We start from the raw sequence: 17,251 nt of genomic DNA, 5'->3' as shown, positions 1-17,251 counted from the left end.
GGAAGACTGGGTATGGTCAAGCATATACTCTGTGGATCGTCACATGGAACAAAACAAACCAATGAAAACAGTGACAGCAGGAAACAGCAAAAGCATAAAGCTAGATGGATGCCAGAAATGGAGGATCAAGTTTATAAAACATAAAAACATATCTCAATTAAACCGGAGGGGAGGTAGACAGCTATCCACGTTTAGCGTGTTTACTTTAAGATTGTGTTTGACTGCTGAGATTTTGGGTTTTGAAAATGGAGACTGTAACTGCAGGAGAGAATCTGTTAGTGTGTGGTGTGCTGTGTTGGTCATCTTGTTTCACCGCACACACAATAAGCAGAAAACTCTTAAACCTGTCATTATTATCCTCATGTGTGAGGTCTCACATTTTAAAAATCTTTTAGTGTGCCAGGCTTTAGACTTCAACATTTTCTCCACTTATTTGAACACCATTTTCCAAGTAAACAAGCATGTTAGCAAGTTTAACTGTGGTTGTAGCACATTTACTCCACTTAATTTCTCCCAGTCTGCAGGTCTCTAAAGGTTTATGTGTAATACTGTTGTGGTCTACTTTGCAGACCACAAGGCACGAGGCACCCCCAACTGTACGGAGCAGGAAATAAATGCCCTTCCTTTGACTCAAGGCAGTAAAAGAAAATAATAGATGCTTATCTCAGTGTTACTCAAGGCAGCGCACTGAAGAAGAACAATCAGGCGAATGCCTTGCATGCGATTAACTTCAGATATTCAGCGCTCGGCTGCGATGCCGGTTCCTCCTGTCACCGGGCCGTTCCTTCTTTGGTCTGATCGGCTCAACTACTGCAGCTGTGATTACTCTGCTTTTATTCCCACCTTGCAGTTTACTTCTACTTGATGGGGAGTTAAACAAGGGAAGACTTGTTGGCAGTTGTAAAGTTTTCATGAGGATTTGATGGCTTCCCAAAGTGTGGGCCAGGGCCCACTGTGGGCCCCAGAGTTACTGTAGGTGGGTCATGAGAGGTCATTTACAAAGGCAAAAAATCACTGAAATTTAAAAAAAAAATCAATTCCGTTAGGACCACTTTTTTAAGAACACGCATGATTTGCAGCTATAAATATTTCTTTATCAGCAGTTATTAATTGATACTTATGCTGTTATTAACGTTTAGTGGTGTGGCTGTACTGGGATCCCCCTGTCCTTCCACGAGCCAATGTGGAGAGCATTAAGCAGGAACAGCACACGTTTCTGCTCTTCCAATGCCGATAAGAAAAGCATGAGGTAGGAAGAGAAGCAGCAAAAAACCCAGAGCAGAGCAGGCATCAAAGACAACAGAATGACCCTGATTGAGTCAGAAGCAGATTAAAGGAGGAGCTGGGGTGGAGGAGGGTTGTAAGAACAGCTTGCAGAGAGAGCGGCAGAGCGTATTTATGGAAAGCAGCATGAGTAGGATTAGCCAATAGTGGGCTTAGAGTAAATGAGCTGGCTGTCAGCTGATGAGGGCTTGCATGAGATCAGCTGATCTCAATTATGGCAGTGCCCGACTCCATGGCCTGCCTGAACTAACCCTTTACACACGTTAAACCTGTACTATGCTGCTCACTTCTCAATTTCCAGAAATTATTAGTGTCTTTGGAGGCATTAATAGGGCAGAGTGTGCTGGACCACAACATATAATAACAGAGACAAATATTCCAAAAGAAAATTTAAGTGACTTTGCAGATTTGAACAAAATAAACAGCAGTAGTTTCAGAGGAATTTTTCATGTGTTTGAAAGCAAAGCAAAGTTTGTATTGAAATTCCCTGTTTATAAGACTAAAATATGATAAATACAAAGTAAATATTTGGGTCTTATGCTATGGTTGTACAAGGGTTTTGGTGGTCCCTAAAGAATTTTCAAATTGGGCCACAGCACTCTGAAGTTTGGTAAAGACTGGCCTACAGAATTCTGTTTCAATTTAACCATATTTTTTGGATAGGCACTTTCATTTTCATCGTAGGCAAGAACACAACGTAACTTTAGTTTTACAGAAGTCTTGTACATGAGCTTGGCAAATCTGGTCAAAAATAAGTGGATCTTACTATGTGTATTTATTCTTTTACACAAATGCTATTTCTTTTTTATATCAGCAGACAAATCAACCAATTCTGCAGCGAGGCTTTGGCTCTGTGGAGCTTTCAACTCATTGTTTAGAATCTTGACCCACAACTTTAGTTCATTTATATGGTTCTAAAGGCAAGCTCTTTAAAGCAATTACATACATACCTAATCAGCAAAAGACAGGAAATACAAAGCTAGCTATTAGCTGGTTAGCATTTGACTGAAGCAAATATTTACCATGATGACCAAGTAATCAAAAAGAAGGCAAATATTGGACTTACATTTGCCTTTCAGCAAAACAAACCTGCATCCAGATCAATAATAATGATTCTGCATATCTGCTGGGTGTGTAAATAGCAACTGTTTTCTAACAGGGTTACCATTGTGTTCTTACACGAGATATAGCTGTGTTGTTTTTAAAACCTATTTCTGATGCCCCCTTGTGAAAAGCAAACAGAAGTTGTTGCATATTTCACATGTTCACTGCAGTACTGGAAGCTTTTGTAAAACTTCTGTTGACTCTATCACTCCAGTAGTTTTGGGAGGAATCTTACAGTCACACAATGTCTCCCTTCCTTTCCGCCTCCTTAGTGTTAAGATTTTTGTTTTCTGTCTACATCACTTTGTCACTCATCAGACAGGAAGTTATGGAGCCCTGAGTGCACTTACAATAGGGGAAACGTGGGCAAAAGCAAAACACATGAGTCTTTTTAAAGCTGATGACCAAGAGGCCCCATTGGATGGCATTTCTGATGATGAAGGTCAGCACTGAGCAGCTGACAGCTTGATGGATGGTCATTTGTCTTCGCGTGAGAAGATTCCATTGGTGGACCTGGACTTGGTCCTAACGTAGTCGAGCGTGACAGCCGGCACAAGCTGGGTTGTTGATAGTGGAATCAGCTCTGACAGCGTTCTCACCATTACAGGAAAGACTCGTAATGGTAGCATGCCTGCAGCTAATTATATTAGGGAATTATAATAGATGATACATCATGTGAAAGAAAAACTTTGTGCTGTCACCTTGCAGAACTGACAGTGTGCTTAGTATTCACAGTAAAACACTGTCTACAACCAATCACCCATTGTACCCATTAAGAATGAGTCAAATCTGATCAGAACATCAGTGATGGTGTGTTTTAGCTTGTGCAGATTTTCTTTAATGTAAAAACACCATTAAAATGTTTGTGCCCTCTTACGTTAGCAGTGTAATCAGCAGACCCGTGCGTCATGTTGGACAGGGAAGAAAGACGACAACACTGGGATTCTCTTCAAGGTTGACTGCTGAGTATTGTGATAACACAAACTGAAACACAACCGTCATAATAAGTCCATCTGCCCACTCCAGCGCTGTGTATAAAAGGGCAGCAGTGGCAAAAGATTAAGCATTAAAAAATAATAATAATGTTTTACATGATTTAAAATCCACACAAATAACAAAATACTCAGTTAATATATTCAGAGATTGCTGTAACTTTAAACTAGCAATGCATCACTCATAAGACTTCTACTTTCCTGTACCAGTTCACATTACTAATAGGCTGGGGATGATTTTCAAACATCATTGGGAATTAAAACATGCACAGACTGCGTGTTGAAAATTAACATGTAATAATTGTGGCATACAACTGAGATTCACCCAACAGTGGAATTATGCCAAAGTGAAGAGCTGGGGATAACGTGATACATAAAAAACTAGAAAACTAAACTAAAGCAGTTATAAGCAAGGGTGCGCTCTCTGAACTAGGATGTTCCTAGATGACCAGTTTTAATGCTGATTTAACACAAAGTTGAATTCACACTAGTCGAATTGTCTGAAGTGGTGCTTAAGACTTATACGATATATATATTTATTTTCAAATGACACATGGGGTGAGACAATATCATTAAGTGGTTCTTCGTAGATGATGTCAGGTAGCAGCAGAGAACTGATGGTGGGCAAAAGGTGATTTCTGCATAGAAAAATGCTATGTTTGGAACTGTTTATGAATATGCCAAGCATTCAAAGTGAAAAAAAAAAAAATCTTAATTCTTAAGCTACACTATATTGCCAAAAGTATTCACTCACTTGCCTTGACTCGCTTATGAACTTAAGTGACATCCCATTTTTAATCCATAGGGTTTAATATGACGTTGGTCCGCCCTTAGCAGCTATAACAGCTTCAACTCTTCTGGGAAGGCTTTCCACAAGGTTTAGGAGTGTGTTTATGGGAATTTTTGACCATTCTTCCAGAAGCACATTTGTGAGGTCACACACTGATGTTGGATGAGAAGGCCTGGCTCTCAGTCTCCGCTCTAATTCATCCCAAAGGTGTTCTGTCGGGTTGAGGTCAGGACTCCCTGCAGGCCAGTCAAGTTCATCCACACCAAACTCTCTCATCCATGTCTTTATGGACCTTACTTTGTGCACTGGTGCACAGTCATGTTGGAACAGGAAGAGGCCATCCCCAAACTGTTCCCACAAAGTTGGGAGCATGGAATTGTCCAAAATCTCTTGGTATGCTGAAGCATTCAGAGTTCCTTTCACTGGAACTAAGGGGCCAAGCCGAGCTCCTGAAAAACAAGCCCACACCATAATCCCCCCTCCACCAAACTTTACACTTGGCCCAATGCAGTCAGACAAGTACCATTCTACTGGCAACCACCAAACTCAGACTCATCCGTCAGTTGACCAGATGGAGAAGCACGATTCGTCACTCCAGAGAACGCGTCTCCACTGCTCTAGAGTCCAGTGGCGGCGTGCTTTACACCATTGCACCCGACGCTTTGTATTGCACTTGGTGATGTATGGCTTGGATGTAGTTGCTCGGCCATGGAAACCCATTCCATGAAGCTCTCTATGCACTGTTCTTGAGCTAATCCAAAGGCCACGTGAAGTTTGGAGGTCTGCAGCGATTGACTCTGCAGAAAGTTGCCGACCTCTGAGCACTATGCGCCTCAGCATCCGTCATTTTATGTGGCCTACCACTTTGTGGCTGGGTTGCTGTCATTCCAAAACTCTTCCACTTTGTTATAATACCACTGACAGTTGATTGTGGAATATTTAGGAGTGAGGAAATTTCATGACTGAACTCGTTGCACAGGTGGCATCCTATCACAGTACCACGCTGGAATTCACTGAGCTCCTGAGAGAAACCCATTCTTTCACAAATGTTTGTAAAAACAGTCTGCATGCCTAGGTGCTTGATTTTATACACCTGTGGCCATGGAAGTGATTGGAACACTTGATTTCAATTATTTGGATGTGTGAGTGAATACTTTTGGCAATATGGTGTACTTTCACCATCCCTATATCAGTGAAATATCCAGGCAAACAAAAGAGCTCAGTGGTTTACATTAGGGATGTTCCTATTTGTCTTTTTCCCCATTCAGCTAGATGCTCATTTAAATTGCATTTAACCATCTAGAAAGAGAAGAAAATACTTTAAAAACAGTTAAATTCAACACATAGTCTCTGTGCTAGCCACGCTGTACAGAGTATATCAGGCTCACATCACACTAACATTAGTAGCTAGCTCCCGCCAGCCTTCATTCCTTTTTGCAAATTAATATTGTGCTTTGATATGTGACCTTTTCACTTCAGTTGAATGGTTATATGAGTTCAACCCTTGACGCCTACATACCTCTTTATTTCCATTTATTACATAAAAAAAACTGTCACACTGCACTGTTCCGACTACACGCTAACTGCTAAGCTTCTCATATTAACATCCTGTGAAATGCCGGGGGAAAGCTCAGACAGGAAGGCAGCAGCCATTAACTGAAGCTACAGCAGCCTCTAGTGGCGAGAGTTTCATCACAGTTTAAAAGAGCATCATAGAGTAAGATTTCAAGCCTGTGCTTACAAAAAGCTATAGGTAATTGATCTAACTGACCCGTAAATCTTGCACAGGCTTATTTGATAAATGAATTTAACTTTTTAACCATGTTTATCCCTAGTTTACATAGATGCCTTTGGTACAGGAGTCCGAGGATTTGGATCCGAGTCACAGTACTCTCAGTATCCAGTATGGGCTTAACTCAGACGTCAGCTTTGGACAAAAACATCTGCTAAATGACATTGTGGCGCTGAAAATTGTAGCAGGCAGGAATTTAAAAAGCTTCTGTCTAAATCCTGGTATATATACGATACACTGTGCTATTTTGGGCTGTCCCAGATGAAAGATGAACAATAGTGGGGACATCTTTGGTTGAGGCTCTAAAACAGTGGACCTACGTCACACTGTGAGACAGGCTGACAGACAGTCATTGTCATGGTCTTGCAACCAAAAATAACCTTGGATAAAATTCAGACAGCTTCAGAAATCTAGGATGACCATCCCACAATGTGGCTGCTGATACGACCTACATCAACTAACAAACCAATAGGAATGCAGTGACCAAAATGTAGACGTTTATGGGATTCCAACTAGGAGAAAATCTTGATTTCAAATGTTTTTCTAAACATTTGAATGCTACAACTACAAAGGTTTTATTGTGGATTCGTTTCATTATTTACCATGTCACTGGCGGTGTAGATGGATGACACACATTGACGTTATTTCTTGCATACCAGCCTACACCGTAGCCTGCGATTCAGCATTCATGTCTCACAGTGTAGCATGCCGTATAAGGTCTGTATCTACAACACGGTCCTGTTTGGTACAGTAGTTCTGCCATGGTTTGGCACATTAAACTCGTCTTGTCCACGTTACTTCAGCTGATTACCACATTGCTCATTGTGATGGGAAATCCACCTCTTGTTAGAGATCCAGATCATTTGGCTCAGCTCAGTAGAGCTAATTATTTGGGTCCCGAATGGCTCTTATTTGGAAACAGTTTGGCTTTTTAAACGTGGATTAAAGAATGACAAAAGTTGAATGAAAGGAAACTGGCACTCCAACGGGAGCTAGCTACAGTGGCTCACGTAAAACCACCTCAAACAGACTTGTTTGTGAATGGCACTTCATTCCTCAGTTGCTTGCCAAACAAGGTTTATTTGGTTGATAGTATATCACTGTTTCAATAAAAACATGTTTGTGACAAAATGATTCATTTGTTATATTTCAAAGAGGCTCAGCTAGACTCTTTGCTCTTAGCTTCTTCTAATCTGGGTAGACAATGCTAGTCGCTAGAAGGTCTGCAAACTAGATAATTTGCAACTGCAGCAAACAGGTCTAGTTAAAGCTTGAAGTATAGCTTTCCAATGCTCCCATTTATACCTAATGGCTGTCCCCCACATCCTGCCCCCATCAGGCATTCCAGATCACGTGATTGCATACAACCTATACTGATACACTAGTTAATGTTTTTGTCATGGTCCCAGGACTGTAGTGGGACCTTTTACTGAAGGTATATAATTGTGGATTAAATATATTCTGGAACCAGTTTTATCGTGCAATTTTTCACACACTGTAGGACAACAGCTAGCCTAGGCCTTATGGGTCTGAATCGATAAAAATCATGAGTTAAGCTGACTTCTAAAGAAAGGTGACAATGTTTTGTCAACTATTTGTGCACATCCCCACCCTGAGCCTTAAAACAACATCCTGGAGTCTTTACAGTCACATTTGTATATCTTTCTCTATTCTAACAGCAGATAAATGTCTGACCCTGTTACACCATTTTGTGTTAGTTTGCAACTTTGGATGTAGGCTAGGCAACATCTGCCCACTTCCCCAGCCAAGAGAGCCAGGTTTGGAGTGTGCAGAACAGCTTGGGATTTGCTGAGTTCATGTTGGTAGGCTATAAATCATCAGAGCAGGCATATGGCTTTAGTAAGCTCATTTATTACACATTCACATCCCATATAAAGTGTATCCTGGGAATGTTTCCCTCCTCTCCATGGAAACCCTAAAAATGATCTGATCCAATCAGCATGCATTCAAAAACGTCTGGTATTTCCCTGTTGACAGCATATAGGAAAGGCCTGATCTGTGGCAGCCATCTGGATTTTAAAAGCTGACATTTCACTTCATATAGCAAACCATGAAGTGCGTGCCAACATTCCCATACTCGGAAAAGTGCAGTCACTCCCTGGACACCCTAAAGCCTGAGGGTGTAAATCTTGACAGTGTCAGAGTTTGCTCGTAATCATTAGTTAAATGCAAGATGTGGTTTTATTTAATTGACCGCCTCGTAGAGATGATGTTATGGTCTTCTGAAGAGCTGAACTGTCTTTTCCAGGAGGAGAAATTAAATGTATTGGTGTGGTTTTATGTCAAACATACTGTATGCTGGTCAAATGGTTCCTGTTTGAATCATTATCTGTTTAATCTGTACAGTCGTAAATATTTTAAACTCTAACTGCAGATTAAATCACCTTGTAATTCTAGATGGGATTTTTTTCATTCTATATCCTTCCTTAAGTTTGGTATTGACTTGCTTGTGCCTCCTTTGAGTTTGTTCTGTGGCACTTTTTTTAGCCTTTAGCACAGGAAACTCCACATTAGCTGGAGTAGCTAATCATGACAGGAGGGAGTGACTGCAAGTCCAAAACAGCATTTCCAAGACCCAAAGCACAAATCCTGGTTCCACTTTGCCTTGTTAAAAATTCTACAATATAACACACCTTACATGTATGGTAACATAAAGAATGTAAAGGAAATGACTGATGTAAATTACATTTGACCTCAGAACATTTCTTCCTCATGCATCCTCAGAGGGTTACAGCTCAACAGAAGTTCCTGTTTCAGTAAAAAGTGAAGTGTGAGACCTTGTGGTGAGGTGAGCTGAGGGCGCTCGGCTTTTCAGCCTTCCTTTGCCTATCATGTCGTGGGTAATTCACTCTCATTATTCTCTGAGTGCAACCACATGCTAATATGATGGGGGCTGAATGGGAATACTGAGACTTTCAGGCATAATGTCCCTCAGTACACTCTTGGGAGAGATGCCTGAATTTATTGTAAGGCTATTTCTGGAGCCATCTCAAGTATTAAATTACAAAAATTACAATGAAAACATGAATATACTTTATGTCTTAAGCTCATGCTCATGGTACAAATCTGGGATACATTTGTGATTTATTTAAAATAATGATGGCAACTCTTGCATTACTGCTGTCACAGACTTCCTCTCAATAATGGCATTAAAAAGCTCCCCTTGACTATGACTACACACCTGTAATAACTGCAAAAGTATGTGTGATGTTAGGAAGAAGCTTCACATTTGAATCACTAGTTATGTTCAAAGAGCCTTGCCCCCAAATCCCATTAATTTGTTTGTGCTGCTGGGTCTGGCCCACCTGTCAGTCAAATCAGCCACATATCCAATAATGCTATGCTTAGCACTAAAAGTAAGACCATTTTTATTTGGTAGATTATTTCTTTGTTATAATAATGCTTTCTGGCAATAAATCTTATGCTGTTGGAAAGACTGTTTATTTCCCTTTTAAATGTCTCCACATTTGTAAGGAACATGCATTAGTGGGATGAGCAGCAGAGCTGAGTACGTGGGTTGTGCCCATGAAAAAGTTTCCAAATCTCTGCTAATGCGAAACAACTTGCCTGGCATTGCTTTTTTCTCCGGCATACTTTCTGTGTTTGCACACTACCCTGCAGTCTTGTGCCCTTATATAGGCATAAAGGGGACGTTTCTCTCTGTGAATGAGGAGAAATGGGCCTGTGCCTCCAACTTAAGAACACTTTGAATTTATCAGCTCAACACAGAATAGAACAATTCAGCAGTTTAAGAACATATCATGAATTCCACTTTGGTTTCTCTCAGAAATTTTCTTAAAAACAAATTTAGAATATTTCTTAGGAATATATTGGTGAATGAGGCACAGTAGACTCCCTACCATGAATGGATTATGGTCTAAATCAGAGGTCATCAACTCCATTTTCACAAGGGCCAGCTTTTTCTTAACTGTCGCTGTGGGGGCCAGACATTGAAATAAACTGAAATAAAATCAATATTTTCATCGAACTAACATATTCTTGTTGAAAATATCCTTTCAAAATTAGTGGAATTTTAAAGGTCATATATTTTACCCTTTTATGATGAGTTTATATTGTTCTCAGAGGTCCCCAAAACATGCCTGGGAAGTTTGCTGCTGAAAAAACACTCCAGTATTGGATTTTTGCATCCAATCCAAAACCCTCTGTTTGAGCCCTGCTCAGAACGAGCTGTTTCTGTGTCTGTAGCTTTAAATGTGACTGAGCTTTCTGACTCTGCCCCTGACTCAACCCCTCTCAGGAAATGGATGTGGCTTAATAGATATGGCTCTCTTGAGCCTCCTCTCAGCTGCGATCAAGAGAGAAGGGCAGAACCTGGGGGCAGAGCTAACTCCCTACATGACATCATGAGGAGAAAATCTGAGAACGGCTTGTTTCAGCACACATTTTCTGAAAGGTGGAGAAAGAGAGGCAGGGAGGGAATGGATTTTTCTGATTCATGGGGGGATTGTGGACAGGGGCACATATTTCTGCTAGGAAAGCCTGAAAAAGTTTATGTAGCATAAAATGTGACCTTTAAGCCTTTTGCAGTAAGATCATTATCACCTATACTGCAGCCAGCCACTAGGGGGCAATTGAGATATTTTGGCTTCATATTTCTGGAGCCCTGTCACTGAGTGTGATGCAAACATGACGTGTCATGATTGGCCAAAAATGCCACAAATAGAAGATGTGAAGATTCTCAGAGGGGAATTGCACTCTCAAAGAGCCTCATGATGAAAATTGATGCAAAAAACAGCAACTTTTATTAGATAACAATAATAAGTATGTGTTTATTATGCCAAATTACAGAAATATTAGTGCGCTGATGAGTTGCAAGGTTTAAGGATTTATTTAAACTTCAAGATGAAAAGTTAAACAACTGCATGCCATATTTTTGCCCTCTCAAATTTTCTGAATGCAATAATCCTCTGGGGGCTGGATGGGGAGTTTTGAGGGGCTTGATATGAGTGATATAGCTCCAGTTGATGATCACTGGCCTACATGGAAAAGACGTGAAAGGTCTCGTTAACACACTGGCAACCTCTTCGTTGGAGCTCCCTTCCTTTTGTATATTTAACAAATCTGATATACTCCACACTGTCTGTTTTGTTTTAAGAACTCTGGCTTGATCACAGCCTTAGAAAACCCTGGTGAGGAGATCATTATGATGTTCGGTTGGTTTTTTTAAACGTAGCTTTAGTTAAGTACTCTCTCAGCAGAGTAATGCTACTTCTTTGGAACATCAACATGGTTGGCACATATATGAACCTTTCATAATAACACATAATAAAACACAGATGTTAGCCTTATATCTGTGTGTGGAAGAAGTTGATGTCTTTAAGTCTGAAGCATCTCTCCTGAAGGAATGGGAACATGATGTTTGTTCTATAGGCCCCCTGTTAATTAAATGTCCCTTCTTCAACATGCAGGGAGCCTCACTTGTTGTTTATTTTGGGAGTGTGCATACTTAACCAAGCCTCTAATGACCAGAAGTCACCTTCAGATCAAAACAGAGCACATGTAACAGACAGCAGGCCACTTACATCGGTGTCCTGTTCGGCTAGTTTTGAAAGTTAAGCCTCATCATGGCACGGTGACGGGGTTTCATTTTGGTAAACACTGGAATAAAAATCAATGTGACCTGCTTTGTCATGCTGTGAGAGCTGTTAAAAGTGAACTTTTACACCTTTTGTCAGGAGAAGAAGGTTGTTGTGAGATTGTAAATCTTAAAGACTGTTGGAGATGACCATTACAACATGCCATGAAAAATCCATACAGTCACATGGGCTGCCAGTTTTACTCAAAGGCATCAGTAAATTAAACTCAAAGGTTGGCACTGGCTTTATATCTTAATAAAAGAAGTGGTTTTACTCCTGGTCATCCTCTGCATCAGTGTCAGAGTGAGGGCAGCTGCAGGCGCCAGAGGGGCCCCGGTTCAGCTGTCCTCTGGTCCTGCGAGGATCGATTACTGCAGCTCACGTCAGCACCGCGTTGCCCCTCAGCAGCCCGCTGGAGTTTAGCTGACGTTAATCATCATAATTACTCATCACCATTGGTGATCTCACTGAATGATTTATGGCAGTCTGGGTGAGATCCCTCAGTAGGTGTAAGCCTTGGCCAGAAAAACATGCCAGAAAAAAAGATTATTCACACAGGATATCTTGATGGCTGGACTCATGACAGTCTTGTCAGTACAACAGAAAAATGCGAGAGACAAACATAAAAAGTTGATTGAGCGTAGAGAGGCAAAATAGGGGGACAATAATGGTGAAAAGTAAATATGGGCAAGGAAACTGTAGGAGAAACCGCAGCCATACATTATTATGCTTCCCTTACATAACTATTGTAATGGAAGTTAAACTCCTGCTCACAAATCAAGTCAAACTTTATTTATAAAACATATTTCACACACAGGGCAACACAATCAATCAGTCTCTCTTTGTATAGCACCAATTTATATTAATATCTTTCTCCTTTATCAAAAGATCATGTCTAGACTCCTTGTTATATTTTTAAAAAGACTCAACATTCATTTATAAGGGATGCAAAATATTACTGGTGTGTTATTGGTATTGCCAGATAATAACTTAAAAATTTAACTATTGGTATCTGCACATATGAACATTTCTGCCAATATTTGTATGTACAAATGTACCATAATGCATTGTTGTTCAAATGTCTACCTCCTGGAGGGTTATGTTCATTTATGGACTCAATACTTGGTCGGGGCTCATTTGCTCAAATTACTGTGGCAGCACAACAGTCAGTCTGTGGCACTGCTGGGGTGTTATGAAGCCCAGGTTGCTCTTATAGCAGCTTTTAGCTCATCTGTTTTGTTCAGTCTAGTGTCTCATCTTCCTCTTGACATTTCCTCAGAGATGCTCTATGGAGTTGAGGTCAGACCAGTTGGCTGACCAATCAAGCACAGTACCATGGTCAACAAACCAGTTTCTGGTAGTTTTGTCTTCTCTTTGGGCAGGTGCCAAGTCCTGCTGGAAAAGGAAATCGGTATCTCCATAAAGCTTCTCAGCAGATGGAAGTATGAAGGTCTCTAAAATCTCCTGGTAGATGGCTGACAGTGTTGACTCTGGACTTGATAAAGCACAGTGGACAACCAGCAGCAAACGACATGGATCCTCAAACCATCACTGACTGTGGAAACTGAAAACACTGGACTTCAAGCACCTTGGATTCTGTGCCTCTCTGATCATCCTCCAGACTCTGGGACATGGATTTAGTAGATATAGTTTCTTTTTATCCTTAGCCCAGCCATTGTCTGTGGTTCAGGAGTGGCTCATCACCAGGAACACAACCCTTGTAGGCCCTTTCCTTGACCCATCTGTGTGTGGTGGCTCTTGATCCACTGACTGCAGCCTCAGTCCTTGTGAAGCTCCCTTGAGTTCTTGAATCTGCTTTGTTTGACAATCCTCTGAATGCCGAGCTCATCCCGGTTGGTGGTGCCCCTTTTCTCACATTTTTCTCTTCCAGTAAACTTTCTATGGATATACTTTGATACAGCCTCTGAGAACAGCCTGCCCTTTCAGCAGTAACCTTCTGTGGCTTACCCTCCTTGTGGAGGGTGTCAGTGTCCTCTGGACAGCTGTCAAGTCAGCAGTCTTTCCCATGATTGTAGTTGTGTGTATCAAACCAAAGTGAGAGAAAAAACTGACTAGAAATTGGACTTGTCCACAATATTCTGACATTTTGAGATAGTGGATGTTTATAAAAACTAGTGTAATTTGTGCAATATAAGTCGTTGGAATCCCTACAAGTAAAATGGAATTAAAAGAAGTGTGCTAAATGAAAGATAGTTGTGTATATTAGCAGTGATGTTTTGAGTGTGTTGGGGCCCTATAGAGAAAATATAGCTAACAAGTCAGCTGTTTCTGACCAATACTTTTGTTACATTTGTACTTTTTATTTAACCTTTACAAGACTTTTAGACTGTCTAAAACCTGCTTTGTATTTGTCATTGTGAACAGTTACTTCTCTGCTACATCTTTTCTCAGACTTCTAGAGGGCTGTGATTCCATATTTGTGTGCAGAATGCAACATAAAGTACAGGGAATGATAATAAACTCCACAGGGACATACTCCTATGTGTTATTGCTGGCAAGCAGCGCATGCTATGCATACATTGAGCCGCTATATGCAGGAAATATGGAGGATTTAGCCAATCAAAGAACATACAGGATGGTATATCCAGTCTATCACAGGGATAACATACAGAGACAGACAACCTTTCCCAGTCATGGCCAATTTAAGGTTTCTACTTCAACTGATGTTCTTTTGTTTGAACAGTGGGAGAAAAATCAGATTGGGGTTTCTGCACAAAGACTCTGCCAGCTGGAGGATTTGAGCCATCTTACTGAGGCAGCAGTGTTAAACAATGAGCAACTGGACCCCTCTATAGTTAACAGAAAGTCAGCTATAGCTCTGTGCAGTTTTTAGGACGTACCTTATATGAGTAATTTATGCATAGAAATTAAAATGGTGGCCGTAACATTATTGCCATGGATAGTGTCCCAATGCTGTTGGTTTCTTTTTTTGCTTTTTCTTCATAGAATGTAAAAAATATGGGACAAAGTCTGAGACACGTTACCTATTTGGTTATTGATGCCATCTTTTGAAGCCCATCCATGGTCAGCATACTGAAAGTGCTTTCTCACACCAACTTCAGGCATAAGATGTTGATCTGAGGTTGGCCATAACCCTCCTGACAAACGACTAAAGCACACTAACTTTCAGTCACATTAGCCATGTCTCTGACTTCACATAACTTATCCTTTTAAAACCAAATACGATACAATTTTTAAAAAAATCATCCCTCATACAAAAGCCCTCTGCTGTGCCGTTCTGATGATGCTATCCACACCTTACAGACATTTTCTAGCAAGCCTGGAACTTGGCTGGCTCTCTGGGGTCTTTAAAGATTCAATCCATATCAGTAACTCCAGTAACACTATTGAGCATCTTTTTGTCCTTTTCTAATCCATTTTTGGATTGTTCCTGAAGTTAACGGGTAAGCCCGTATAGCCTGTTTATATCCCAGAAAGCATTGCGAATGGGTTGTATCAACCAATCTGCAAGCTGTTCTGTCATCATGCCATGCTTTGCTGAACAGTGCATGTGCACAGACTTAAAAAATTAAGGAAAGAGCCTGAATGACTTATAAAGAGATAAATAAACACGGGGAGGCTGTATTTTGTCCCTCAGAGTCACTGCACTTTAAAGAGTAACTCAAATTTCCAAAAATGCAAGGACTTCTTTTTAAAGAAAATTGTAAATATCTTGAAGACTTCTTTAATGTTTACTGTGTTTAATACATTAAAATCTTTGAGTTTTAATTCTGATTTCATTTATTGTCCCATAACATATATTCTTAGAGCCAGGTTGTCCTGAAAAAAGGATGTTTAGAGCTTGTCTGTGCACCACAGGGTTGATGTTTTAGCTTTTCAGACAAAAAGTCCAGACAAGACACAGTGGTTAAAAAATAGCCTAGAGCTCTAAGGGTTAAACAAAGAAATAAATGCCCATTGTTAGCTTTAGAATGGACATTTCAACATGGGTGAACTGCATTTTGAGTGTGCGGCTTGTTTTCCACTGTACACCAAATCCTGATAGGTTAATCCAGCTCAGTATCAGACTAAAAGATTCTACATGTTTTTGTAGATTCAGTAAATGGAGATGAGTTGCTGAATGATAAGCATAGTGCAGCCATCATTTGAATAACTGTGACATGTTTAAACAGATCTGACAAATTTGAACATCGTGTTTAAGATGGTAGGATATGGGTCGACCGCAGGCTCAGCCTGCCTGCCAAGCATTCTTATCTTTTAAATGAACGCAAACTTTAGAAAGAGAAGAGTTCATGCTGTGACACCATGTGACATTAATCTGAATATATCTAGAGAAATTTCTGAATCTCTGTTTACTGCAGCATATTTGGATTTCAGGGTTTTAAATTGTTGAGCAAATGCTTTTGCACCCATTTCCAGCAGCCATTAACACTCAGTGTCTTCCAGTATGGCTGACAATGGCATTCTTTTCAGGAAAATTAACAAGCTGGGCGTTGTTCAGTAAACTAGCTGTACCAACCTTTTCTCTGGCAGTATAATATTTAAGACTTAAGATGTTTTTTTCTTTTTTACTAAGCACACAAACATCCTAATTTAGCCTCACAACACTTCCTTTGACCAGCCTTCGTCCTCAGCGGTCCCAGAGACCAAATGTTTCCACCTACTCGTCATGAACATTTACAACAACAGTGCAGCTAAGTTTCAAGGCAGCTCATTGTACCTGGTGTACGCTACACCACCCACATAAGTGGCCTCATCAGAAACCAAGTCATTTATGCACTTTGTGAGGGCCAGACCACTTTTCTCTGATTTTATTCTAAGAATCCTGAATTTGCAGCTGGATGTGTCTGGTAAGCCACAGATCACTTGACCTCTAACCTGGACTCTCCACCAGACTAATAATTTCTTATATGGGGATTCACCTGATAGAACTGATTAGACAAGCCACGGCCAAATTGCACACGCCCACAGAAACACACATGCTTGGTCTGCTGTAAATTATGGAGACATTGCACCTTTTTATCCTGCATCTCTAGCCTGAGCCTGAACCCTTATCTTTTAACCTACATACTAACGCTAACACAAACATACTTGCAGCCGCACACAGTCAACAAACATACATGCATGAGAACATGCATACATCAGCACAAAAGCTTTGTGTAGGTAAGCACTTAGCACGGATCTGTGTCTTATTCATCTGACATTTGTTTATGTGAAATCCTATTGTGAAGTTTTTCAGTACTATTCGATTAATTTTACCTAAAATGCAAAAGCTTTTAAAAGCTTTCCATAAATTTGAATTAACATGCACATAATTTAAAAACAGTAACAGGCATCACAAAGACAGAGAGGAAACCACGTAATGATAGAAGCATTTTGTTTGAAAGACAGTATTTTTTAAACCAACATAATTCAGCTCTTTTGGTTAATCATTTAAAAAATGTGACACACTTTACAAGGTTCACAGCAATGTCCTGTGATCTTAAGTGTCCAGCTGCTTTAGGTTGTCGGATTCGTGCACTGTCGGTCAGAACACATATACAATACTGTGCAGAACTTTTAGGTATGTTTGGGCAAAAAAACTGAGGCTGACGTAAGGCACAGATGTGGCAAGTAATGCCAGCCTTACACCAGAAGACTTTGCTAAAACTCTTAAAAGACTGATATCTGAGAGCCTCTCGCATCTAAA

This window comes from Cheilinus undulatus, linkage group 5 (genome assembly GCF_018320785.1).
Source record: "Cheilinus undulatus linkage group 5, ASM1832078v1, whole genome shotgun sequence".
In the NCBI taxonomy this organism is placed as follows: domain Eukaryota; kingdom Metazoa; phylum Chordata; class Actinopteri; order Labriformes; family Labridae; genus Cheilinus; species Cheilinus undulatus.
This window is presented reverse-complemented; position numbering follows the sequence as displayed.